Source organism: Heptranchias perlo, chromosome 20, assembly GCF_035084215.1.
Source record: "Heptranchias perlo isolate sHepPer1 chromosome 20, sHepPer1.hap1, whole genome shotgun sequence".
Taxonomy (NCBI): Eukaryota; Metazoa; Chordata; class Chondrichthyes; order Hexanchiformes; family Hexanchidae; genus Heptranchias; species Heptranchias perlo.
In genome coordinates, this window is record NC_090344.1 from 23,688,865 (window position 1) to 23,714,983 (window position 26,119).

The 26,119-nt window shown below is 44.6% G+C and overlaps 12 non-coding genes across 12 annotated transcripts; 5 read left to right on the plus strand and 7 right to left on the minus strand.

Annotated features, from left to right (window-relative positions):
- Window positions 1-5,560: 5,560 nt before the first annotated feature.
- Window positions 5,561-5,633, minus strand: trnak-cuu (transfer RNA lysine (anticodon CUU)). Its single transcript has one exon. It is a non-coding gene; the product is annotated as a tRNA-Lys (tRNA).
- Window positions 5,634-6,401: 768 nt separating this feature from the next.
- On the minus strand, window positions 6,402-6,475 carry trnai-aau (transfer RNA isoleucine (anticodon AAU)). The gene has a single exon. It is a non-coding gene; the product is annotated as a tRNA-Ile (tRNA).
- A 2,473-nt stretch (window positions 6,476-8,948) lies between these two features.
- On the minus strand, window positions 8,949-9,022 carry trnai-aau (transfer RNA isoleucine (anticodon AAU)). Its single transcript has one exon. It is a non-coding gene; the product is annotated as a tRNA-Ile (tRNA).
- A 1,890-nt stretch (window positions 9,023-10,912) lies between these two features.
- trnap-ugg (transfer RNA proline (anticodon UGG)) lies at window positions 10,913-11,002 on the plus strand. Its single transcript is given in 2 exon segments — window positions 10,913-10,948; window positions 10,967-11,002. It is a non-coding gene; the product is annotated as a tRNA-Pro (tRNA).
- Window positions 11,003-11,528: 526 nt separating this feature from the next.
- trnai-aau (transfer RNA isoleucine (anticodon AAU)) lies at window positions 11,529-11,602 on the minus strand. Its single transcript has one exon. It is a non-coding gene; the product is annotated as a tRNA-Ile (tRNA).
- Window positions 11,603-12,549: 947 nt separating this feature from the next.
- Window positions 12,550-12,623, plus strand: trnai-aau (transfer RNA isoleucine (anticodon AAU)). Its single transcript has one exon. It is a non-coding gene; the product is annotated as a tRNA-Ile (tRNA).
- A 526-nt stretch (window positions 12,624-13,149) lies between these two features.
- trnap-ugg (transfer RNA proline (anticodon UGG)) lies at window positions 13,150-13,239 on the minus strand. The gene is given in 2 exon segments: window positions 13,150-13,185; window positions 13,204-13,239. It is a non-coding gene; the product is annotated as a tRNA-Pro (tRNA).
- A 1,819-nt stretch (window positions 13,240-15,058) lies between these two features.
- Window positions 15,059-15,132, plus strand: trnai-aau (transfer RNA isoleucine (anticodon AAU)). Its single transcript has one exon. It is a non-coding gene; the product is annotated as a tRNA-Ile (tRNA).
- Window positions 15,133-15,658: 526 nt separating this feature from the next.
- trnap-ugg (transfer RNA proline (anticodon UGG)) lies at window positions 15,659-15,748 on the minus strand. The gene is given in 2 exon segments: window positions 15,659-15,694; window positions 15,713-15,748. It is a non-coding gene; the product is annotated as a tRNA-Pro (tRNA).
- A 1,828-nt stretch (window positions 15,749-17,576) lies between these two features.
- Window positions 17,577-17,650, plus strand: trnai-aau (transfer RNA isoleucine (anticodon AAU)). The gene has a single exon. It is a non-coding gene; the product is annotated as a tRNA-Ile (tRNA).
- A 526-nt stretch (window positions 17,651-18,176) lies between these two features.
- Window positions 18,177-18,266, minus strand: trnap-ugg (transfer RNA proline (anticodon UGG)). Its single transcript is given in 2 exon segments — window positions 18,177-18,212; window positions 18,231-18,266. It is a non-coding gene; the product is annotated as a tRNA-Pro (tRNA).
- A 6,525-nt stretch (window positions 18,267-24,791) lies between these two features.
- Window positions 24,792-24,864, plus strand: trnak-cuu (transfer RNA lysine (anticodon CUU)). Its single transcript has one exon. It is a non-coding gene; the product is annotated as a tRNA-Lys (tRNA).
- Window positions 24,865-26,119: the final 1,255 nt, after the last annotated feature.

Genomic DNA, 26,119 nt, shown 5'->3' on the forward strand with positions numbered 1-26,119 from the left:
GGGCTTTGTTTTGGGTTTTCGTAATTTTAAAATCCAAGCTTTACAATCAGATCCACAGACAAATTCACGGGACAATTTTATTGAATAGCATCCATTGCAACTTTACCCCTGGGCCGGAGAAACAATTCTTTCTTTTTATTTTTCTTTCTCCGGTTTGCAGAGAAACGTTTAACTCGCGGCCTGTTCCCATTAATGATCATCAGCAACAACAGAAAGACAGAGCGGGTCTGACCGCCCCGAGATGTGGAAAAAGGATCAGTTTAGAACAAATGCATCACATCAAATAGTCACCCGGCACCGAGAGAGACAAAACCAAGAGAAAAAGGCACAAGGTAACAGAGAAATAAAAACCAAATACAGACGATATAAATATTTCCCATCGTTGATGTCTCTCTGTTCCATCCCCAATCCTTCAGTGGTGGGGATAAAATTTCACTGCAAATAAATGCGAGAATCGACCCAAAGAAGAAGAAACTAAATAACCAAAAACTGCCAAACACTGGATTACACCAAAGACCTTTAAGTTTTCAGTCGAATGCAACCGCGACTGAGCTATTGGGACACCAAAGCAAATGCAACTTTTCGCCATTGTCTTGCAAGAAAATATAACCCCAGCGACGCCTTGCTGTTCATTACCGCACTTCATATATAAACACCACACTCATATATACCCAACCAGAGTCCATGGATAAACACCGCACTCACATACACACAACAACAGTTCATATATATAAACATCGCACTTATATATACACACCCACAGTTCATATATAAACATCTCACTCATATATACACACCCACAGTTCATGTATAAACATCTCATTCATATATACGCACCCACAGTTCATATATGAACATCGCACGCATAAACACACACCAACAATTCATATATAAACATCACACTCATATATACACACCCACAATTCATATATAAACATCGCACTCAGAAATACATACCCACAGTTCATATATAAACATCGCACTCATATAGACACACCCACAATTCATATATAAACATCACACTCATATATACACATCCACAGTTCATATATAAACATCACATTCATATATACACATCCACAGTTCATATATAAACATCGCACTCATATATGAACACCCACAGTTCATATGTCAATACTGCACTCATATATACACATCCACTGTTCGTATATAAACATCTCACTCATATACACTCACCCACAGTTCATATTTAAACATCGCACACCTATATATACAACGACAGTTCATATATAAACATCGCACCCACAAAAACAAATCGACAGTCCATCGATCAACATCGCACTCATACATACATATCCACATTTCATATATAAACATCGCACGCATATATAAACACCCACAGTTCATATATAAACATTGCATTCATATAAACTCACCCATAGCTCATATATAAATATCGCATTCATTAATACTCACCCACAGCTTATATATAAAAATCGCATTTTTTTTATTCGTGCATGGGATGTGGGCGTCGCTGGCGAGGCCAGCATTTATTGCCCATCCCTAATTGGCCTTGAGAAGGTGGTGGTGAGCCGCCTTCTAGAACTGCTGCAGTCCGTGCGGTGAAGCTTCTCCCACAGTGCTGTTAGGAAGGGAGTTCCAGGATTTTGACCCAGCGACGATGAAGGAACGGCGATATATTTCCAAGTCGGGATGGTGTGTGACTTGGCGGGGTACGTGCAGGTGGTGTTGTTCCCATGTGCCTGCTGCCCTTGTCCTTCTAGCTGGTAGAGGTCGCGGGTTTGGGAGGTGCTGTCGAAGAAGCCTTGGCGAGTTGCTGCACTGCATCCTGTGGATGATGAACACTGCAGCCACTGTGCGCCGGTGGTGAAGGGAGTGAATGTTTAGGGTGGTGGATGGGGTGCCAATCAAGCGGGCTGCTTTGTCCTGGATGGTGTCGAGCTTCTTATGTGTTGTTGGAGCTGCACTCATCCAGGCGAGTGGAGATTATTCCATCACACTCCTGACTTGTGACTTGTAGATGATAGAAAGACTTTGGGGAGTCAGGAGGTGAGTCACTCGCCGCAGAATATCTAGCCTCTGACCTGCTCTTGCAGCCACAGTATTTATATGGATGGTCCAGTTAAGTTTCTGGTCAATGGGGAGCCCCAGGATGTTGATGGTGGGGGATTCGGCGATGGTAATGCCGTTGAATGTCAAGGGGAGGTGGTGAGACTGTCTCTTGTACGAGATGGTCATTGCCTGGCCCTTGTCTGGCGCCAATGTTACTTGCCACTTATGAGCCCAAGCCTGGATGTTGTCCAGGTCTTGCTACATGCCGGATCGAACTGCTTCGTGATTTGAGGGGTTACGAATGGAACTGAACACTTTGCAATCATCAGCGAACATCCCCATTTCTGACCTTATGATGGAGGGAAGGTCATTGATGAAGCAGCTGAAGATGGTTGCGCCTAGGACACTGCCCTGAGGAACTCCTGCAGCAATATCCAGGGGCTGAAATGTTTGGCCTCCAACAACCACTACAATCTTCCTTTTTGCGAAGTATGACTCCAGCCACTGGACAGTTTTCCCCCTGATTCCCATTGACTTCAATTTTACTGGAGCTCCTTGGTGCCACACTCGGTCAAATGCTGCCTTGAAATGAAGGGCAGTCACTCTCACCTCACCTCTGGAATGCAGCTCTTTTGTCCATGTTTGGACCAAGGCTGTAATGAGGTCTGGAGCCGAGTGATCCTGGCGGAACCCAAACTGAGCATCGGTGAGCAGGTTATTGGTGAGTAAGTGCCGCTTGATAGCACTGTCGACGACACCTTCCATCACTTTGCTGATGATTGATAGTAGACTGATGGGGCGGTAATTGGCCGGATTTGATTTGTCCTGCTTTTTGTGGACAGGACATACCTGGGCAATTTTCCTCGTTGTCGGGTAGATGCCAGTGTTGTAGCTGTACTGGAACAGTTTGGCTAGAGGCGCAGCTCGTTCTGGAGCACAAGTCTTCAACACTGCAGCCGGGATGTTGTCGGGGCCCATAGCCTTTGCTGTATCCAGTGCACTCAGCCGTTTCTTGATATCACTGGGAGTGATTCGAATTGGCTGAAGACTGGCTTCTGTGATGGTGGAGATATCGGGAGGAGGCTGAGATGGATCATCCACTCGGCACTTCTTCCTGAAGATGTTTGCAAACGCTTCAGCCTTGTCTTTTGCACTCACGTGCTGGATTCTGCCATCATTGAGGATGGGGATGTTTACACAGCCTCCTCCTCCCGTTAGTTGTTTAATTGTCCACCACCATTCACGACTGGATGTGGCAGGACTGCAGAGCTTTGATGTGATCCGTTGGTTGTGGATTCGCTTAGCTCTGTCTATGGCATGTTGCTTCCGCTGTTTAACATGCATGTAGTCCTGAATTGTAACTTCACTAGGTTGGAACCTAATTTTTAGGTACGCCTGGTGCTGTTCCTGGCATGCTCTTATGCACTCCACATTGAACCAGGGTTGATCCCCTGGCTTGTTTATTAAAGGTAGAGTGAGGAATATGCCGGGCCAAGATATTACAGATTATGCTGGAATACATTTCTGCTACTGTTGATGGCCCACAGCACCTCATGGATGCCCAGTTTTGAGCTGCTAGACCTGTTCTGAATCTATCCCATTTTGCACGCTGATAGTGCCACACAACACGTTGGATGGTATCTTCATTGCGAAGACGGGACTTCGTCTCCACGAGGACGGTGCGGTGGTCACTCCTACCTATATTGTCATGGACAGATGCATTTGCGACAGATAGATTGTTGACGACGAGGTCAAGTAACTTTTTCCCTCGTGTTGGTTCTCTCACCATCTGCCGCAGTTCCAGTCTGGCAGCTATGTCCTTCGGGACTCGGCCAGCTCAGTCAGCAGTGATACGACCGAGCCACTCTTGGTGATGGACATTGAAGTCCTCCATCTAGAGTACATCCTGTGCCCTTGCTACCCTCAGTGCTTCCCCCAAGTGGTGTTCAACATGGAGGAGGATTGATACATCAGCTGAGGGAGGGCGGTTGGTGGTAATCTGCAGGAGCTTTTCTTGCACTTGTTTGACCTGATGCCATGAGATTTCATGGGGTCCAGAGTCAATGTTGAGGACTCCCAGGGCCACTCCCTCCTGACTGTATATCACTGCACCGCCACCTCTGGTCGGTCTGTCCTGCCGGTGGGACAGGACATGCACAGGGATGGTGATGGAAGAATCTTGGACGTTGGCTGAAAGGTATGATTCTGTAAGTATGGCTATGTCAGGCTGTTGCTTGACTAGTCTGTGGGATAGCTCTCCCAATTTTGGCACAAGTCCCCAGATGTTAGTGAGGAGGACTTTGCAGGGTCGACTGGGCTTGGTTTGCCTTTGTCGTGTCCGGTGCCTAGTGGTCCGATGCCGGGTGGTCCGTCCGGTTTTATTCTTATTATGACTTTTATTAGCGAGATTTTACAACTGAGTGGCTTGCTAGACCTTTTCAGAGGGCAATTAAGAATCAACCACATTGCTGTGGCTCATTTATACTCACTCACAGTTCACATATAAACATCGCATTCATATATACTCACCCACAGTTCATATATAAACATCGCACTCATATTTTACACCCACAGTTCACATATAAACATCGCTCTCATATATAAACTCATTCGGTTTATAAAGCAACAGCGCGCTCATACACCCACACACAGTTTATAGTAGCAGATCGGTACCGATCGCCGATAGAGCTCTCAGATTCCGAGAGTCCGAAGTAGCAGCGACCGAACAAATTCTGGATCTCATCCTTAACACAGACCGGTCGATCCACCTGTAAAATTACATCGCACTTGGATATCAGGGAGGGTAATGGTTTCTGAGAATGTATCAGGGAGCCTAATGGCTTCTTAGTGGCGATCCATCGGGGCAAGGGGATCTCAGAGAGGGGAAGGGACTGTCAGAGGGTATCAGAGAGTGTAAGGGGATCTCAGAGCGGGGAAGGGATAGTCAGATGTCATCAGAAAGTGTCAGGGGGCTCAGAGAAGGGAAGGGACTGTCAGAGGGCATCGGAGAGTACATTAAGAACTGAGAGAGGGGAAGGACTGCCGAGTCTGAGAGAGTGTAAGGGGGCTCAGGGCAGATCTGTGTAAGGGGCACTCAGTGGGTATGAGAGAATGTAAAGAACGCTGACAAGGTTCAAAGATGATCATGGACTCTCTGAGGTCAGAGACAGAGTGTATCAGAGAAGTTAAGGAGCTCAGCGAGAATCAAAGAGGGTAAGGGGGGCTCAGGAGGTATCAGAGAGGCGAATGGATCCAGAGATATCATCTTCTAAATATTACAATTTCGAACATTCAACATTTTTGATAACAGCAATAAATGAAGCCGATTGAACCGATAATCTGCCGTGTCCCATCTGGAGGGAATGAGAAGGTCGAATCTGGAGGGACTGGATATTTGGCAACGCTCTATGTTTCATTTCACACAGCTCAGTGTTGTGTCTGTTTTTTGACTGGATTTCATGAACTCGAGAAAAGAGGTTGCAATTTTATAAATTTTATTACCCATTGTGAAAAATAGAACACAAATCGCCCAACGTGGGGCTCGAACCCACGACCCTGAGATTAAGAGTCTCATGCTCTACCGACTGAGCTAGCCGGGCTGGTTGCTAAAATTTTTCCCATTCTATTATTGTAGAGAGACAGCTGTTGGCTTTGTTGCAGGGGTTCAGTTCGTTCTGCAATCTCAGGGTTTCTCCTTCTGTGCACCTGATTTTCATTCTGGAGTCAGTCTGATGCCTTTTGCACGTCATTCAGCACCACGCTGAGCTGAAAAGGAACATCGGAACAGGAGAGGGCCATTCAGCCCCTCTTCCTGCTGTGCCATTCAATTCGATCATGATGTGATCTGCAACTCAACTCTCCTTCCCCGCCTTGGACACAAATCCCTTGGAACCCAAACCGAGAAATGATCGACCAATATCAGTCTTGAAAATTTGAATTGAGCCACAATCCACATCCTTCTGGCCGAGAGAGTTCCAGCTTTCGGCCGTATTTTGTTTGCTAAAGTAATTCCTGATTTCTTGCCTGATTGGTCTGTCTCCAATTTCAAGATTAAAACCCCTCATTATGGATTCCGCCAACATAGAGAGAGATGACACAAAGACAGACAGAATTATAAGCAGTGCAGATGGAAGAATGAGATCACAGAGATATTACTAGATTAAGTGAATGGGCAAAACTGCGGCAAATGGATTTCAACGTAAGCAAGTTTGAGGCCGTCCACTTTGGACCTCAAAAAGATAGATCAGAAAACATATTAATGGATGTTACTCCAAAAAATTTACCTCATGACATTTTGTGTGGATTCGCTTGTTTCTCAAGTCTGCCAAACTTTTAAAAGTTACCAAAATATTGCAATAGTCACCTTATGGCCCGTACGGGTATCGAACCCGCGACCTTGGCGTTATTAGCACCACGCTCTAACCAACTGAGCTAACCGGCCATGTATACAGCTTAGCATTATGGGCTTACCCGCGTGCTGGGTAGTTTGTGTTTATTTTTACACCAGCTGACAGGGTTTTACAACGAATATTGAATAAACCACATCCCTTAAACATTGTTACTTGTTTCTGTATATACTGTCGAGGATGTAGATCAAAATTAACAAACAAAGAGCACTTTAATGTAACAAATTAAATTCCGATCAATATTATTTTACTAACAATCAACAGCCCATCCATAAAACACTGCCCCGCTATCAAACCTGTGGGAAGGACCCTGAGCGACTGTGAAAATGATATCACCGCAACGTGATTCGATCACGCTGCGTTTTGACGTTGAGTCAGATGTCTGTCTGTCTATCTGTCTGTCCGTTTATCCGTCTGATTGGGTCTCGGCCTTATTCTCAGGCCAGGCTTTTTGTTTGCTGGCTGCAGGCCTCGCTCCCCGACTGACTGAACAACTACCGGGCCGTGTGTCAGAATCAATGACTGTGACTGACTGTCTGCCCATTTATGGCCACATTTCTGAGTTCCTGCCTTCGCTCTGTGTCGCAGGCCTGTCTCTGTCCCTTCAGATGACAACACACCCACAAGCTTCACGACTGAACGCAGGTTTGGTCAGTCTGTTCTCGCAGGTCCTTCGGAAGCGAATGATGTTGAACTGAATTATTTTTCCTGAGTGACTTGTGAAGTTTGGTTCAGTGATATGTTTGCGAAAGAGAACGGAGGAAATAGTTAGTGTGCAACTCGACATTTCTCTACATCGGAATAGAAAACGTGATTGGATGGATAGAAGAGGTCTGAAAGGATGGCCGATCGGCTGTGGGTGGCACCGAATTCTGCAGTGGCTGCAGTGGTTCATTACCGGTAATGAAAATGAGGTAATATACTACCACAAGCTGCTGGTGCAAATCGTTCAATTTCCCAAACTTGACCCACCGAATCAAATGAAGCTCCTGGGAAAGCTACAAGACAACGCCGGTCTATCGGGCATCGTTTGAAGCAACTGGCAGTGTAAAGTCGCATCTACAGCCATGCAAGTACTGCAATGTGCCGCTGCGATCGCCGAGTGGTTGAAGCGTTAAATTCAAGATCAAATGGAGTTTTCCTTCGCAGGTTTGATTTCTGCTCGCTGAATTATTGTTTAAAGATCCGTTCAATGCTCAAATGAATGAACTGGATCTAACTCACTTCATTTATCTCTCTCAGAGCATGAGAGATACTCGAGCGTGGCCGGCGCTTTTAATTCGGTGCCCAATGTACTCTTGCAAAATTCAAATACACAAGAAAGAATCTTGCCCAATCTGCAACTAAAATTCTGCTACTTTGCAGAACCACCCATTTATACGCGACTTTATCTCTCTATCTCTCCTTGTCTCTTGTCTCTATGTTGTCCACTGATGGAATTCTCAGGCTTCCTGGAACGGTAGAGGCTGATGCAACCTGCAACACCAGCAGGGAAAGGGAAAGGAAAAAAAGACTGAGACGGTCGGAAAAGTAAAGGTGCAACCCAGCTGATAAATTCGTAGCTAATGTCTCCACATTTTTGTCTCTTCGCCCTCACAGTGAAAGAAAACAGCAATGTGACTAAAATATACTTATGGCAGCTTGGAGACTCTGACGATGCCGAGACAGATGCCAATTCTGAAAAGTATTATTTGAAAAAACAAGTACATTGTAAACGAATTTAGTAAAGAGAGGCTAATATTGGTGAATGGAAATAGGTAGTGTACAACTTGATATTGCTGGAAACAGGAATCGAAAACGAGATTGGGTGGACAGAAGCGGTTGGAAAGGATAGCCGATCGGCTGAAGACTATGGTTAAATTTTAGACTGGCTGCAGGGCTTTCCAGCAAGCGGCTCGTTGGTCTAGGGGTATAATTCTCGCTTTGGGCTTTTTTCTAACAGAATATGCGAGAGGTCCCGGGTTCAAATCCTGGACGAGCCCTGTTTTCTCACTGCTTTTGACTGAAAAGTCACCAATTGGATTCTGACATCTTTGCAGTTGTTCGAATTGAATTATATTTGAGCTCCAGAGGACAAAGTGCAGAAGTTTCCAAGGCGCAACACACACGGAGTAAATAAAATGTCTCAAGATGATGTGGAGATTGAAGCTGAATGTGAATTTACCCCAATTTAGGCGGTCTCATTGATATTCGATGACGGGATCGAGAAACACATATCCAAGTTTGCCGATGACACAAAGATAGACAGAATTATGAGCAGTGTGGATGGAAGAATGAGATTACAGACAGATATTACAAGATTAAGTGAATGGGCAAAACTGCGGCAAATGGATTTCAACGTAAGCAAGTTTGAGGCCGTCCACTTTGGACCTCAAAAAGATAGATCAGAAAACATATTAAGGAATGTTACTTCAAAAGATTGACCTCATGACATTTTGTGTGGATTCGCTTGTTTCCAAAGTCTGCCAAACTTTTAAAAGTTACCTAAATATTGCAATAGGAACCTTATGGCCCGTACGGGAATCGAACCCGCGACCTTGGCGTTATTAGCACCACGCTCTAAGCAACTGAGCTAACCGGCCTTGTATGCATCTTAGCTTTATGGGCTTAGCATGGTGTTGGGTCGTTTGTGTTTATTTTTACACCAGCTGACAGGGTTTTGCAACGAATATTGAATAAACCACATCCCTTAAACATTGTTACTTGTTTCTGTATATACTGTCGAGGATGTAGATCAAAATTAACAAACAAAGAGCACTTTAATGTAACAAATTAAATTCCGATCAATATTATTTTACCAACAATGAACAGCCCATCCATAAAACACTGCCCCGCTCTAAAACCTGTGGGCAGGACACTGAGCGACTGTGAAAATGATATCACCGCAACGTGATTCGACCACGCTGCGTTTTGACGTTGAGTCAGATGTCTGTCTGTCTATCTGTCTGTCTGTTTATCCGTCTGATTGAGTCTCTGCCTTATTCTCAGGCCAGGCTTTTTGTTTGCTGGCTGCAGGCCTCGCTCCCCGACTGACTGAACAACTACCGGGCCGTGTGTCAGAATCAATGACTGTGACTGACTGTCTGCCCATTTATGGCCACATTTCTGAGTTCCTGCCTTCGCTCTGTGTCGCAGGCCTGTCTCTGTCCCTTCGGATGACAACACACCCACAAGCTTCACGACTGAACGCAGGTTTGGTCAGTCTGTTCTCGCAGGTCCTTCGGAAGCGAATGATGTTGAACTGAATTATTTTTCCTGAGTGACTTGTGAAGTTTGGTTCAGTGATATGTTTGCGAAAGAGAACGGAGGAAATAGTTAGTGTGCAACTCGACATTTCTCTACATCGGAATAGAAAACGTGATTGGATGGATAGAAGAGGTCTGAAAGGATGGCCGATCGGCTGTGGGTGGCACCGAATTCTGCAGTGGCAGCAGTGGTTCATTACCGGCAATGAAAATGAGGTAATATACCACCACAAGCTGCCGGTGCAAATCGTTCAATTTCCCAAACTTGACCCACCGAATCAAATGAAGCTCCTGGGAAAGCTACAAGACAACGCCGGTCTAACGGGCATCGTTTGAAGCAACTGGCAGTTTAAAGTGGCATCTACAGCCATGTAAGTACTGCCATGTGCCGCTGCGATCGCCGAGTGGTTGAAGCGTTAAATTCAAGATCAAATGGAGTTTTCCTTCGCAGGTTTGATTACTGCTCGCTGAATTATTGTTTAAAGATCCGTTCAATGCTCAAATGAATGAACTGGATCTAACTCACTTCATTTATCTCTCTCAGAGCATGAGAGATACTCGAGCGTGGCCGGCGCTTTTAATTGGGTGCCCAATGTACTCTTGCAAAATTCAAATACACAAGAAAGAATCTTGCCCAATCTGCAACTAAAATTCTGCTACTTTGCAGAACCACCCATTTATAAGCGACTTTATTTACATGAATCTCTCTATCTCTCTTTGTCTCTTGTCTCCATGTTGTCCCCTGATGGACTTCACAGGCATCCTGGAACGGGAAAGGCTGATCTAACCTGCAACACCAGCAGGGAAAGGTAAAGAAAATAAAGACTGAGATGGTCGGAAAAGTAAAGGTGCAACCAGGCTGATAAATTCGTAGCTAATGTCTCCACATTTTTGTCTCTTCGCCCTCACAGTGAAAGAAAACAGCAATGTGAGTAAAATATACTTCTGGTCGCTTGTGGACACTGACGATGCCGAGACAGATGCCAATGAAGCTTCAGATTAACTAATTCTGAAAAGTATTATTTGAAAAAACAAGTCGTACATTGTAAACGAATTTAGTAAAGAGAGGCTAATATTGGTGACTGGAAATAGGTAGTGTACAACTTGACATTGCTGTCAAGAGGAATAGAAAACGAGATTGGGTGGACAGAAGCGGTTGGAAAGGACAGCCGATCGTTTGAAGACTATGGTAAAATTTTGGACCGGCTGCAGGTCTGTCTAGTAAGCGGCTCGTTGGTCTAGGGGTATGATTCTCGCTTTGGGCGTTTTTCTAATGGAATATGCGAGAAGTCCCGGGTTCAATTCCCGGACGAGCCCTGTTATCTCAATGCTTTTTCGTGAAAAGTCACCAATTGGATTCTGACATCTTTGCAGTTGTTCGAATTGAATTATCTTTGAGCTCCAGAGGACAAAGTGCAGAAGTTTCCAAGGCGCAACACACACGGAGTAAATAAAATGTCTCAAGATGATGTGGAGATTGAAGCTGAATGTGAATTTACCCCAATTTAGGCGGTCTCATTGATATTAGATGACGGGATCGAGAACCACATATCCAAGTTTGCCGATGACACAAAGATGGACAGAATTATAAGCAGTGTGGATGGAAGAATGAGATTACAGAGAGATATCACTGGATTAAGTGAAAGGGCAAAACTGCGGCAAATGGATTTCAACGTAAGCAAGTTTGAGGCCGTCCACTTTGGACCTCAAAAAGATAGATCAGAAAACATATTAATGGATGTTACTCCAAAAATTTGACCTCATGACATTTTGTGTGGATTCGCTTGTTTCCAAAGTCTGCCAAACTTTTAAAAGTTACCAATACATTGCAATAGGAACCTTATGGCCCGTACGGGGATCGAACCCGCGACCTTGGCGTTATTAGCACCACGCTCTAACCAACTGAGCTAACCGGCCATGTATGCATTTTAGCTTCATGGGCTTACCCGCGTGTTGGGTAGTTTGTGTTTATTTTTACAACAGCTGACAGGGTTTTGCAACGAATATTGAATAAACCACATCCCTTAAACATTGTTACTTGTTTCTGTATATACTGTCGAGGATGTAGATCAAAATTAACAAACAAAGAGCACTTTAATGTAACAAATTAAATTCCGTTCAATAATATTTTACTCACAATGAACAGCCCATCCATAAAACACTGCCCCGCTATAAAACCTGTGGGCAGGACCTTGAGCTACTGTGAAAATGATATCACCGCAACGTGATTCGATCACGCTGCGTTTTGACGTTGAGTCAGATGTCTGTCTGTCTATCCGTCTGATTGGGTCTCTGCCTTATTCTCAGGCCAGGCTTTTTGTTTGCTGGCTGCAGGCATCGCTCCCCGACTGACTGAACAACTGCCGTGCCGTGTGTCAGAATCAATGACTGTGACTGACTGTCTGCCCATTTCTGGCCACATTTCTGAGTTCCTGCCTTCGCTCTGTGTCGCAGGCCTGTCTCTGTCCCTTCGGCTCACAACACACCCACAAGCTTCACGACTGAACGCAGGTTTGGTCAGTCTGTCCTCGCAGGTCCTTCGGAAGCTAATGATTTTGAACTGAATTATTTTTCCTGAGTGACTTGTGAAGTTTGGTTCAGTGATATGTTTGCGAAAGAGAACGGAGGAAATAGTTAGTGTGCAACTCGACATTTCTCTACATCGGAATAGAAAACGTGATTGGATGGATAGAAGAGGTCTGAAAGGATGGCCGATCGGCTGTGGGTGGCACCGAATTCTGCAGTAACAATGTTTAAGGGATGTGGTTTATTCAATATTCGTTGGAAAACCCTGTCAGCTGGTGTGAAAATAAACACAAACTACCCAACACGCGGGTAAGCCCTTAAAGCTAAGACGTATACATGGCCGGTTAGCTCAGTTGGTTAGAGCGTGGTGCTAATAACGCCAAGGTCGCGGGTTCGATCCCCGTACGGGCCATATGGTTCCTATTGCAATATTTTGGGAACTTTTAGAAGTTTGGCAGACTTGAGAAACAAGCGAATCCACACAAAATGTCATGAGGTCAATTTTTTGGGGCAACATCCATTAATATGTTTTCTGATCTATCTTTTTGAGGTCCAAAGTGGACGGCCTCAAACTTGCTTACGTTGAAATCCATTTGCCGCAGTTTTGCCCATTCACTTAATCTAGTAATATCTCTCTGTAATCTCATTCTTCCATCCACACTGCTTATAATTCTGTCTCTCTTTGTGTCATCGGCAAACTTGGATATGTGGTTCTCGATCCCGTCACCTAATATCAATGAGACCGCCTAAATTGGGGTAAATTCACATTCAGCTTCAATCTCCACATCATCTTGAGACATTTTATTTACTCCGTGTGTGTTGCGCCTTGGAAACTTCTGCACTTTGTCCTCTGGAGCTCAAATATAATTCAATTCGAACAACTGCAAAGATGTCAGAATCCAATTGGTGACTTTTCACTAAAAAGCAGTGAAATAACAGGGCTCGTCCGGGATTTGAACCCGGGACCTCTCGCATATTCCATTAGAAAAACGCCCAAAGCGAGAATCATACCCCTAGACTAACGAGCCGCTTGCACGAAAGCCCTGCAGCCGGTCTAAAATTTCACCATAGTCTTCAGCCGATCGGCTATCCTTTCCAACCGCTTCTGTCCACCCAATCTCGTTTTCCATTCCGATATCCAGCAATATCAAGTTGTACACTACCTATTTCCAGTCACCAATATTAGCCTCTCTTTACTAAATTCGTTTACAATGTACGACTTGTTTTTTCAAATAATACTTTTCAGAATTGGTTAATCTGAAGCTGCATTGTCATCTGTCTCGGCATCGTCACAGTGTGCAAGCGACCATAAGTATATTTTACTCACATTGCTGTTTTCTTTCACTGTGATGGCGAAGAGACAAAAATGTGGAGACATTAGCTGCGAATTTATCAGCTGGGTTGCAACTTTACTTTTCCGACCGTCTCAGTCTTTATTTTCTTTACCTTTCCCTGCTGGTGTTGCAGGTTCGATCAGCCTTTACCGTTCCAGGAAGCCTGAGAAGTCCATCAGGGGACAACACAGAGACAAGAGACAAGGAGAGATAGAGAGATTCATGCAAATAAAGTCGCTTATAAATGGGTGGTTCTGCAAAGTAGCAGAATTTTAGTTGCAGATTGGGCAAGATTCTTTCTTGTGAATTTGAATTTTGCAAGAGTACATTGTGCACCCAATTAAAAGCGCCGGCCACTCTCGAGTATCTCTCTTGCTCTGAGAGAGATAAATGAAGTGAGTTAGATCCAGTTCATTTATTTGAGCATTGAACGGATCTTTAAACAATAATTCAGCGAGCAGAAATCAAACCTGCGAAGGAAAACTCCATTTGATCTTGAATTTAACGCTTCAACCACTCGGCGATCGCAGCGGCACATGGCAGTACTTACATGGCTGTAGATGCTACTTTAAACTGCCAGTTGCTTCAAACGATGCCCGATAGACCGGCGTTGTCTTGTAGCTTTCCCAGGAGCTTCATTTGATTCGGTGGGTCAAGTTTGGGAAATTGAATGATTTTCACTGGCAGCTTGTGGTAGTATATTACCTCATTTTCATTACCGGTAATGAACCACTGCAGCCACTGCAGAATTCGGTGCCACCCACAGCCGATCGGCCATCCTTTCAGACCTCTTCTATCCATCCAATCACGTTTTCTATTCCGATGTAGAGAAATGTCGAGTTGCACACTAACTATTTCCTCCGTTCTCTTTCGCAAACATATCACTGAACCAAACTTCACAAGTCACTCAGGAAAAATAATTCAGTTCAAAATCATTAGCTTCCGAAGGACCTGCGAGGACAGACTGACCAAACCTGCGTTCAGTCGTGAAGCTTGTGGGTGTGTTGTGATCCTAAGGGACAGAGACAGGCCTGCGACACAGAGCGAAGGCAGGAACTCAGAAACGTGGCCATAAATGGGCAGACAGTCAGTCACAGTCATTGATTCTGACACACGGCCCGGTAGTTGTTCAGTCAGTCGGGGAGCGAGGCCTGCAGCCAGCAAACAAAAAGCCTGGCCTGAGAATAAGGCCGAGACCCAATCAGACGGATAAACAGACAGACAGACAGACAGCTCAGGGTCCTGCCCACAGGTTTTATAGCGGGGCAGTGTTTTATGGATGGGCTGTTGATTGTTAGTAAAATAATATTGATCGGAATTTAATTTGTTACATTAAAGTGCTCTTTGTTTGTTAATTTTGATCTACATCCTCGACAGTATATACAGAAACAAGTAACAATGTTTAAGGGATGTGGTTTATTCAATATTCGTTGTAAAACCCTGTCAGCTGGTGTAAAAATAAACACAAACTACCCAACACGCCGGTAAGCCCATAAAGCTAAGATGTCTACATGGCCGGTTAGCTCAGTTGGTTAGAGCGTGGTGCTAATAACGCCAAGGTCGCGGGTTCGATCCCCGTACGGGCCATAAGGTTCCTGTTGCAATATTTTGGTAACTTTTAGAAGTTTGGCAGACTTGAGAAACAAGCGAATCCACACAAAATGTCATGAGGTCAATTTTTTGGGGCAACATCCATTAATATGTTTTCTGATCTATCTTTTTGAGGTCCAAAGTGGACGGCCTCAAACTTGCTTACGTTGAAATCCATTTGCCGCAGTTTTGCCCATTCACTTAATCTAGTAATATCTCTCTGTAATCTCATTCTTCCATCCACACTGCTTATAATTCTGTCTCTCTTTGTGTCATCGGCAAACTTGGATGTGTGGTTCTCGATCCCGTCATCTAATATCAATGAGACCGCCTAAATTGGGGTAAATTCACATTCAGCTTCAATCTCCACATCATCTTGAGACATTTTATTTACTCCGTGTGTGTTGCGCCTTGGAAACTTCTGCACTTTGTCCTCTGGAGCTCAAATATAATTCAATTCGAACAACTGCAAAGATGTCAGAATCCAATTGGTGACTTTTCACTAAAAAGCAGTGAAATAACAGGGCTCGTCCGGGATTTGAACCCGGGACCTCTCGCATATTCCATTAGAAAAACGCCCAAAGCGAGAATCATACCCCTAGACTAACGAGCCGCTTGCACGAAAGCCCTGCAGCCGGTCTAAAATTTCACCATAGTCTTCAGCCGATCGGCTATCCTTTCCAACCGCTTCTGTCCACCCAATCTCGTTTTCCATTCCGATATCCAGCAATATCAAGTTGTACACTACCTATTTCCAGTCACCAATATTAGCCTCTCTTTACTAAATTCGTTTACAATGTACGACTTGTTTTTTCAAATAATACTTTTCAGAATTGGTTAATCTGAAGCTGCATTGTCATCTGTCTCGGCATCGTCACAGTGTGCAAGCGACCATAAGTATATTTTACTCACATTGCTGTTTTCTTTCACTGTGATGGCGAAGAGACAAAAATGTGGAGACATTAGCTGCGAATTTATCAGCTGGGTTGCAACTTTACTTTTCCGACCGTCTCAGTCTTTATTTTCTTTACCTTTCCCTGCTGGTGTTGCAGGTTCGATCAGCCTTTACCGTTCCAGGAAGCCTGAGAAGTCCATCAGGGGACAACACAGAGACAAGAGACAAGGAGAGATAGAGAGATTCATGCAAATAAAGTCGCTTATAAATGGGTGGTTCTGCAAAGTAGCAGAATTTTAGTTGCAGATTGGGCAAGATTCTTTCTTGTGAATTTGAATTTTGCAAGAGTACATTGGGCACCCAATTAAAAGCGCCGGCCACTCTCGAGTATCTCTCTTGCTCTGAGAGAGATAAATGAAGTGATTTAGATCCAGTTCATTCATTTGAGCATTGAACGGATCTTTAAACAATAATTCAGCGAGCAGAAATCAAACCTGCGAAGGAAAACTCCATTTGATCTTGAATTTAACGCTTCAACCACTCGGCGATCGCAGCGGCACATGGCAGTACTTACATGGCTGTAGATGCCACTTTAAACTGCCAGTTGCTTCAAACGATGCCCGATAGACCGGCGTTGTCTTGTCGCTTTCCCAGGAGCTTCATTTGATTCGGTGGGTCAAGTTTGGGAAATTGAATGATTTTCACTGGCAGCTTGTGGTAGTATATTACCTCATTTTCATTACCGGTAATGAACCACTGCAGCCACTGCAGAATTCGGTGCCACCCACAGCCGATCGGCCATCCTTTCAGACCTCTTCTATCCATCCAATCACGTTTTCTATTCCGATGTAGAGAAATGTCGAGTTGCACACTAACTATTTCCTCCGTTCTCTTTCGCAAACATATCACTGAACCAAACTTCACAAGTCACTCAGGAAAAATAATTCAGTTCAAAATCATTAGCTTCCGAAGGACCTGCGAGGACAGACTGACCAAACCTGCGTTCAGTCGTGAAGCTTGTGGGTGTGTTGTGATCCTAAGGGACAGAGACAGGCCTGCGACACAGAGCGAAGGCAGGAACTCAGAAATGTGGCCATAAATGGGCAGACAGTCAGTCACAGTCATTGATTCTGACACACGGCCCGGTAGTTGTTCAGTCAGTCGGGGAGCGAGGCCTGCAGCCAGCAAACAAAAAGCCTGGCCTGAGAATAAGGCCGAGACCCAATCAGACGGATAAACAGACAGACAGACAGACAGACAGACAGCTCAGGGTCCTGCCCACAGGTTTTATAGCGGGGCAGTGTTTTATGGATGGGGTGTTGATTGTTAGTAAAATAATATTGATCGGAATTTAATTTGTTACATTAAAGTGCTCTTTGTTTGTTAATTTTGATCTACATCCTCGACAGTATATACAGAAACAAGTAACAATGTTTAAGGGATGTTGTTTTATTCAATATTCGTTGTAAAACCCTGTCAGCTGGTGTAAAAATAAACACAAACTACCCAACACCATGCTAAGCCCATAAAGCTAAGATGCATACATGGCCGGTTAGCTCAGTTGCTTAGAGCGTGGTGCTAATAACGCCAAGGTCGCGGGTTCGATCCCCGTACGGGCCATAAGGTTCCTATTGCAATATTTTGGTAACTTTTAAAAGTTTGGCAGACTTGAGAGACAAGCGAATCCACACAAAATGTCATGAGGTCAATTTTTTGGAGTAACATCCATTAATATGTTTTCTGATCTATCTTTTTGAGGTCCAAAGTGGACGGCCTCAAACTTGCTTACGTTGAAATCCATTTGCCGCAGTTTTGCCCATTCACTTAATCTAGTAATATCTCTCTGTAATCTCATTCTTCCATCCACACTGCTTATAATTCTGTCTATCTTTGTGTTATCGGCAAACTTGGATGTGTGGTTCTCGATCCCGTCATCTAATATCAATGAGACCGCCTAAATTGGGGTAAATTCACATTCAGCTTCAATCTCCACATCATCTTGAGACATTTTATTTACTCCGTGTGTGTTGCGCCTTGGAAACTTCTGCACTTTGTCCTCTGGAGCTCAAATATAATTCAATTCGAACAACTGCAAATATGTCAGAATCCAATTGGTGACTTTTCACTAAAAAGCAGTGAGATAACAGGGCTCGTCCGGGATTTGAACCCGGGACCTCTCGCATATTCCATTAGAAAAACGCCCAAAGCGAGAATCATACCCCTAGACCAACGAGCCGCTTGCTAGAAAGCCCTGCAGCCGGTCTAAAATTTCACCATAGTCTTCAGCCGATCGGCTATCCTTTCCAACCGCTTCTGTCCACCCAATCTCGTTTTCTATTCCAAAATACAGCAATATCAAGTTGTACACGATCTATTTCCAGTCACCAATATTAGCCTCTCTTTACTAAATTCGTTTACAATGTACGACTTGTTTTTTCAAATAATACTTTTCAGAATTAGTTAATCTGAAGCTACATTGGCATCTGTCTCGGCATCGTCAGAGTGTACAAGCTACCATAAGTAAATTTTACTCACATTGCTGTTTTCTTTCACTGTGAGGGCGAAGAGACAAAAATGTGGAAACATTAGCTACGAATTCATCAGCTGGGTTGCAACTTTACTTTTCCGACCGTCTCAGTCTTTTTTTCCTTTACCTTTCCCTGCTGGTGTTGCAGGTTCGATCAGCCTTTACCGTTCCAGGAAGCCTGAGAAGTCCATCAGGGGACAACACAGAGACAAGAGACAAGGAGAGATAGAGAGATTCATGTAAATAAAGTCGCTTAGTTCTGCAAAGTAGCAGAATTTTAGTTGCAGATTGGGCAAGATTCTTTCTTGTGTATTTGAATTTTGCAAGAGTACATTGGGCACCCAATTAAAAGCGCCGGCCACGCTCGAGTATCTCTCATGCTCTGAGAGAGATAAATGAAGTGAGTTAGATCCAGTTCATTTATTTGAGCATTGAACGGATCTTTAAACAATAATTCAGCGAGCAGAAATCAAACCTGCGAAGGAAAACTCCATTTGATCTTGAATTTAACGCTTCAACCACTCGGCGATCGCAACGGCACATGGCAGTACTTAATCTAGTGATATCTCTCTGTAATCTCATTCTTCCATCTACATTGCTTATAATTCTGTCTATCTTCGTGTCATCGGCAAACTTGAATATGTGGTTCTCGATCCCGTCATCTAATATCAATGAGACCGCCTAAATTGAGGTAAATTCACATTCAGCTTCAATCTCCACATCATCTTGAGACATTTTATTTCCTCCGTGTGTGTTGCGCCTTGGAAACTTCTGCACTTTGTCCTCTGGAGCTCAAATATAATTCAATTCGAACAACTGCAAAGATGTCAGAATCCAATTGGTGACTTTTCACTAAAAAGCAGTCCGATAACAGGGCTCGTCCGGGATCTCTCGCACATTCCATTAGAAAAACGCCCAAAGCGAGAATCATACCCCCGAGACCAACGAGCCGCTTTCTAGAAAGCCCTGCAGCCGGTCTAAAATTTCACCATAGTCTTCAGCCGATCGGCGATCCTTTCCAACCGCTTCTGTCCACCCAATCTCGTTTTCCATTCCTGCAGACAGCAATATCAAGTTGTACACTAACTATTTCCAATCACTAATATTAGCCTCTCTTTCCTAAATTCGTTTCCAATGTACGACTTGTTTTTTCAAATGTTACTTTTCAGATTTAATTAATTTGAAGCTACGTTGGCATCTGTCTCGGCATCGTCAGAGTATACAAGCTACCATAAGTATACTTTACTTCCATTGCTGTTTTCTTTCACTGTGAGGACGAAGAGATATAAATGTGTAGACATTAGCTACGAATTTATCAGCTGGGTTGCACCTTTACTTTTCTTAACGTTTCTGTCTTTTTTTTCATTTCCTTTCGCTGCTGGTGTTGCAGGTTAGATCAGCCTTTTCCGTTCCAGGAAGCCTGAGAAGTCCATCAGGGGACAAATTGGAGACAAGAGACAGGGAGAGATGGAGAGATGCATGTAAATAATGTCGAGTATAAATGGGTGGTTCTGCAATGTAGCAGAATTTTAGTTGCAGATTGGGAGAGATTCTTTCTTGTGTATTTGAATTTTGCAAGAGTACATTGGGCACCCAATTAAAATTATTTTCGAAAATCTAATTGATGTCGAGACAGCTGTTCCATTGATCGCTGCAATCTGAAACGTTAGCTCGGTGAATTAGTTGTTCAACCGTCGTGTCTCTGTGGCGCAATTGTTTCGCGCGTTCGGCTCATAACTGAAACGTTGGTGGTTCGAGCCCACCCGGGGACGATGAGGAGCTTTTACCTTAACATTCGTTGTTTCGCGTTTCGGATGTGTGTTCTGTTGGCATGAAAATGTACCGTCAACGTTGCCGGCTGATCTTCCGCCATTTAATCTGCGGTCGGATGACAGGTGTCTGAACAATGTCCAAAAAACCGAGAATGGCTTGAAGGAAATCGGAATACTTCTTGACAGACAAGGTTGCAAAAGGAGGGCTCACGATTAAAGTGAAATGTTATTCACCTTCCGACAGGTTTCAGTTTATTTGTGAGAAATCGTTAAAGGATCCTGAAGCGCTCCCTCAGTTCACAAAAGTAGCTCTTAGCCGCATTTTTGCCGCAGCAACAAATCCATCAGTTTTTCGCTGTTCCCCAGCTCCCCGAGTGAGTGAGGCCGTGACAGCAGCAACATTGTCCGGCTCCGCTCTCTCCAATCACCCGCTGCCGGCGGAAAGCTGCGAATGCAGTCTCAGGCAGCGCATTACTGTCCAACCCTGGGAAACAATTTCCCACAGAAACAGATTGGAGTTGTGCTGAGCTTTGAGTCTGTAGCGTGTCCGTGACGAGGTTCAGGTTGATATCACCGATTTGTTTTCTTTTATCTCAGAAGCGCACCAGGAGAAAACCGGAACTGAGAATCAAATTGTCCCTGTCGGTGATGAATTCAAGAGAATATCGCTCCAAGCAGATCTGTGAAAGTCGCAGTGCAACCGCACAGAAGTTCCAAATATTCTGGCCTGGTGTCACCTCGCTCAAACCCTCTCTTTCGCGTTTGATATTTCACGAGTACAAAGCTTCCCCCGCTTCACTCAAGCTGCAATCGACATTTTCTTCTCGATGCCATGTCATGGGCCAAATAAAGGATGTGCACAGTTGCTGCTGAGAACAAATTAAAAAGTAGCAGAAGTTCATCAAACTTGCACCATTGAAAGTCCTGGGTGGAGGTTTAGAGGATGCGATTCTGGGAAGAGTTTTATTGCAAATTTAACAGACCCTCACGTGAATTGCCGGGATGTCCAGAGCACCGAAAAAGCTCAGTCAGACTGAAGATCTGAAGGGTTCAATCCCGGGTTTCAGGAGCCAATTCTCTCCCTCTCTGTTATCTTGATACCACCTCCGTGCCCTTTACATTCTCTGATACGCTCGGAGTGCCCCTTACCCACTGACACACCCTGACTCTCCCTGATAACACCTGGCAGTCCCTTGCCCTATCTGATAACTTCTGAGAGTGCCGTTAACTCTTTGATACCTCATAGCCTCATACCCCTTTATAACCCCTGAGAAGCCCTTTGATTCCCTTACAGCCTCGGGGATCCCGTTGCCCCACCGGATCGACACTAAGAAACACTTAGACTCCCTGAATCATTCTCAGGAGCCATTAACCTCTCTGCTCCCCAAGTGCGATTTAATTCCACATGTGGATCTACCAGTCTTCGTTAAGGATCAGATCCACGGTTTGTTCGCTCCCATTCCTCCGAAGTACTCTGTTAACCGAGAGGGAAATCTCATCTACGTTCATGTGATTTTCATAGCAAAATAAAACATTGCATGTACAGAAAACAGAAATAGCTCAGATGGGGTAGCATTAGAATTAAAATCCAGAGATCCTTTGTTCAATCTCCGCTTAAGGCGGCCTTTTTTTACTCTCTCTCTTTTGGCGGAATCCATAATGAGGGGGCTTAATCTTGAAATTGGAGCTCGATTAATGAGGCAAGAAATCAGGAATCACTTTAGCAAAAAAAAACGGCCGAAAGCTGGAAATCCCTCCAAAAGGATGTGGATTCTGTCTCAATTCAAATTTTCATTACTGATATTGATAGATCTTTTTTCGGTTCGGGTCCCAAGGAATATGTGTCCAAGGCGGGGAAATAGAGTTGAGTTACAGACCACCTCATGATCCAATTGAATGGGATAGCAGGTTCGAGGGTCTGAATGGTCTTCTCTTGCCCCGCTGTTCCTGTCCTGCTCGGCGCAGGTCTGCATGGCAGGTAAAAGGCATCAGACTGAATCCAGAATGAAAATCGGGTGTTCAGAAGGAGCTGCCCTTGGATTGTCCGACTAACCGAACCCCTGCAGCAAAGCCAACAGCTGCCTCTCTTCAATGATAGAAATGATAAGTAGCGCACTGACGAGCGTGATTAGCTCAGTCGGTCGAGCATCAGACTCTTGATCGTGGGTTCAAACCACACTTTAAGCGATTTGTTTTCCATTTTTCTCACTGGGTGACAAAAAGTTCGAAGTGCAACCTCTTATCTCCAGTTAATAAAATCCAGTTATCTCAACGGACACAACACTGAGCTATGTGAAAGGGAAGCGTGAGCGTGGCCAAATATCCGGTCCCTCCCGATTCTACTTTCTCATTCCGTCCACATGGGACATGGCAGATTATCGGTTCCATCGGCTTCATTTTTTGCTGTTATTAAATAGGTTGATGGTTGGAAAATGCAATGTTTAGAAGATGATAACTCTGGATCCATTCGCCTCTCTGATACCTCCTGAACCCCCCTTATCCTCTTTGATTCTCCGTGAGCTCCTTATCTTCTCTGACACGCTCTGTCTCTTATCTTCTCCGATAACCTCAGAGAGTCCATTATCCTCTTTCAACCTTGTCAGCGCCCTTTACACTCTCTGATACCCCCTGAGTGTCCCTTACCCAATGATATGCCCTGAGCCCCCTTACTCTCTCTGATACCCTCTGATATTCCCTTCCGCTCTCTGAGATCCCCTTACTCTCTCTGATACCCTCTGATATTCCCTTCCGCACTCTGAGATCCCCTTACTCTCTCTGATACTCTCTGACAGTCCCTTCCTCTCTCTCGGATCCCTTTACACTCTCTGATACCTTTTATTTTTGAAATCTCACCAAGCACCAAAGAAAAGAAACTTAGAATCAAACTGTCCCTGTAAGTGGTGAATTGAAGGGAATATCGCTCCCAGCAGATCTGGACAGTGCGCAGCCGCACAGGAGTTCCAAATCCACCTTCTCGTCACTTGGCAATCGCATTAACTGATCTTTGCTCTGGCCCTGTGTCACCGCGCTGAAATCGAGTATTTCTTGGCAACATTTTTTCTTGGTATCATAGTTACTGTTTCAAGAGTAAAAGCCTGCCGTAAGCTTCAGTGTAAGAACAAAAGATAAATTAGTAGACACCATGTACTATCGCAGACCTCCTCGTTCGACCTGCTCATTTCATCTCATCTCATTTTCAGCAAACCTGAATATTACGAAAATGGAGAATGGTGAATCACAGCTCGAAAAATCAATCCTCTCTACCACTGGGGGATTGAATCTTCCAACATTCAGGCATGTAGGGGCAAGGGGAGTTTGATGTTCAGAAATAATACAGCACAGACTTTCACTCGTGCAAGCTGCACACCCTTTATTTTGGAAAATTAAACTGATAGTAAGTCAGCTGTTACATTGATCGCTGTAAGCTGATACGTTAGCTCGGTGAATTCGTTGTTCATGAAGCTAAATGTCGTGACTCTCTGGCGCATTTGGTTCGCGCGTTCGGTTGTTAACTAAAAAGTTGGTCGTTCGAGCCCTTTCAAGGACAGCAGGGTACTTTTACCTTAACATTCTTTGTGTCGCATTTCCAGGTTTCTGATGTGTGTCTTGTTTGCAAGAAAATATACCGTAAACATTGCCAGCTGAGCGCGGCTGATATTCCACTTGCGGTCGGATAACAGGCATCTGAACAATATCCATGAAACTGAGAATGGCTTCAAGGTAGTCAGAATACTACTTAAGAGACAAGGTTCCAAGTGAGGACTCACTGTTAAAGTAAAATGATATTGACATTCCGGCAGATTTCAGTTTATTTGTGAGAGATCGTTAAAGGATCCTGCAGCGCTGCCTCCATCAACAAAAGCAGTTCTGAGCCGCATTTTTGATTCAGCAAAAAACCCATCAGTTTTTCGCTGTTCCCCAGCTCCCCGAGTGAGTGAGGCCGTGACAGCAGCAATGTTGTCCGGCCCCGCTCTCTCCAATCACCCGCTGCCGGCGGAAAGCAGCGAATGCAGCCTCAGTCAGCGCATGTCGTGTCATGGCCACCATTACTGATGCTAGTTTTTTTTTAATTCCAGTTTTTTTTATTTAATTCCACTTAAATTCCCCAGTTGCCGTTAGCAGGATTTGAACTCATGACTCTGAGATTATTTGACCAGGCTTTTGTAACATAACCACTCTGTAACCGTACCCTAAAATAAATAGAGCTGCATGACAGATCACCTCATGATCGAATTGAATGGGGCAGCAGGTTCGAGGGCCTGAATGGTCTTCTCTTGTTCCGATGTTCCTATACTGCTCGGCGCGGGACTTGATGACAGGTAAAAGGCATCAGATTGAGTCCAGAATGAAAATCGGGTGTCCAGAAAGAGCCACCCTGAGATTCTCGGACGAACTGAACCCCTGCAGCAAAGCCAACAGCTGCAGCTCTGCAATAAGAGAAAGGGAAAACTTTTTGCAACCGGCCCGGCTCGCTCAGTCGGTGGAGCATGAGACTCTTAATCTCAGGGTTGTGGGTTCGAACCCCACGTTGGGCGGTTTGTGTCCCATTTTTCATACTGGGTGACAAAAGTTTCAAAGTGCAACCTCTTATCTCCAGTTGATAAAATCCAGTTCTCCAAACAGACACAACACCGTGCCGTGTGAAAGGAAACCGTGAGCGTTACCAAATATCAACTCCCTCCCCATTCTACCTTCTCATTCTTTGCACACGGGACACGGCAGATGATCAGTTCAATCGAATACATTTTTTTTGCTGTTATTAAATATGTTGATGGTGAGAAAATGTAATATTTCGAAGATGACAACTCTGGATCCATTCGCCTCCCTGATTCCTCCTGAATCCACCTTACTCTCTTGGATTCGCCCTGAGCTCCTTATATTCTCCGACACGCTCTGTCTCTTACCGTCTTCGATACCCACAGAGAGAGCATTATACTCTTTCAACGTTGTCAGCCCCCTTACACTGTCAAATACACTCTGACAGTCCCTTCCCCTCTCTTGGATCCCCTTACACTCTCTGATACCCTCTGACAGTCCCTTCCCCTCTCTGAGATCCTCTTACATTCTCTGATATCCTCTGACAGTCCCTTCCCCTCTCTGAGATCTCCTTACTTTCTCTGATACCCTCTGACAGTCCCTTCCCCTCTCTGAGATCTCCTTACTCTCTCTGATACCCTCTGACAGTCCCTTCCACTCTCTGATATCCCCTTACTCTCTCTGATACCCTCTGACAGTCCCTTCTCTTCTCTGGGATCCCCTTGCCCCACCTGATCGTCACTAAGAAGCCATCAGACTCCCTGATACATTCTCAGAACCCATTACCCTCACTGATACCCAAATGCAATTTAATTTCACAGGTGGATCTACCTGCCTGTGCTATGTATGAGATCCGGAGTTTGTTTGATCCCATTCCTCCGAGGAGCCGCATTCACCGAGAGGGAGTTGCCATCTGCCCTTTTGTGGGTTCATCAAAGAAAAAGAAAACGCTGCCTGTACCGAATACAAAATCGCTCAGTTAGGAGAGCGTGAGATTGAAGATTCACAGGTCCATGAATCACTCTTGGGTTTCGGCGGCTCTCTCTTTTGGGAGAATCCAGGATGACGGGGCTTATTCTCAAAAGTAGAGCTGGACCATTCAGGATATACATCAGGAAGCACTTTATCACAGGATGTGTAATAGAAATCTGGAACTCTAACCAACAGAAGGCTTTCGATGCTGCGTCAATTCAAAGTTTCAAGACTGAGCATCAAGGGATATGTGCCAAAGTCGGGTGAATAGAGTTGATAGAC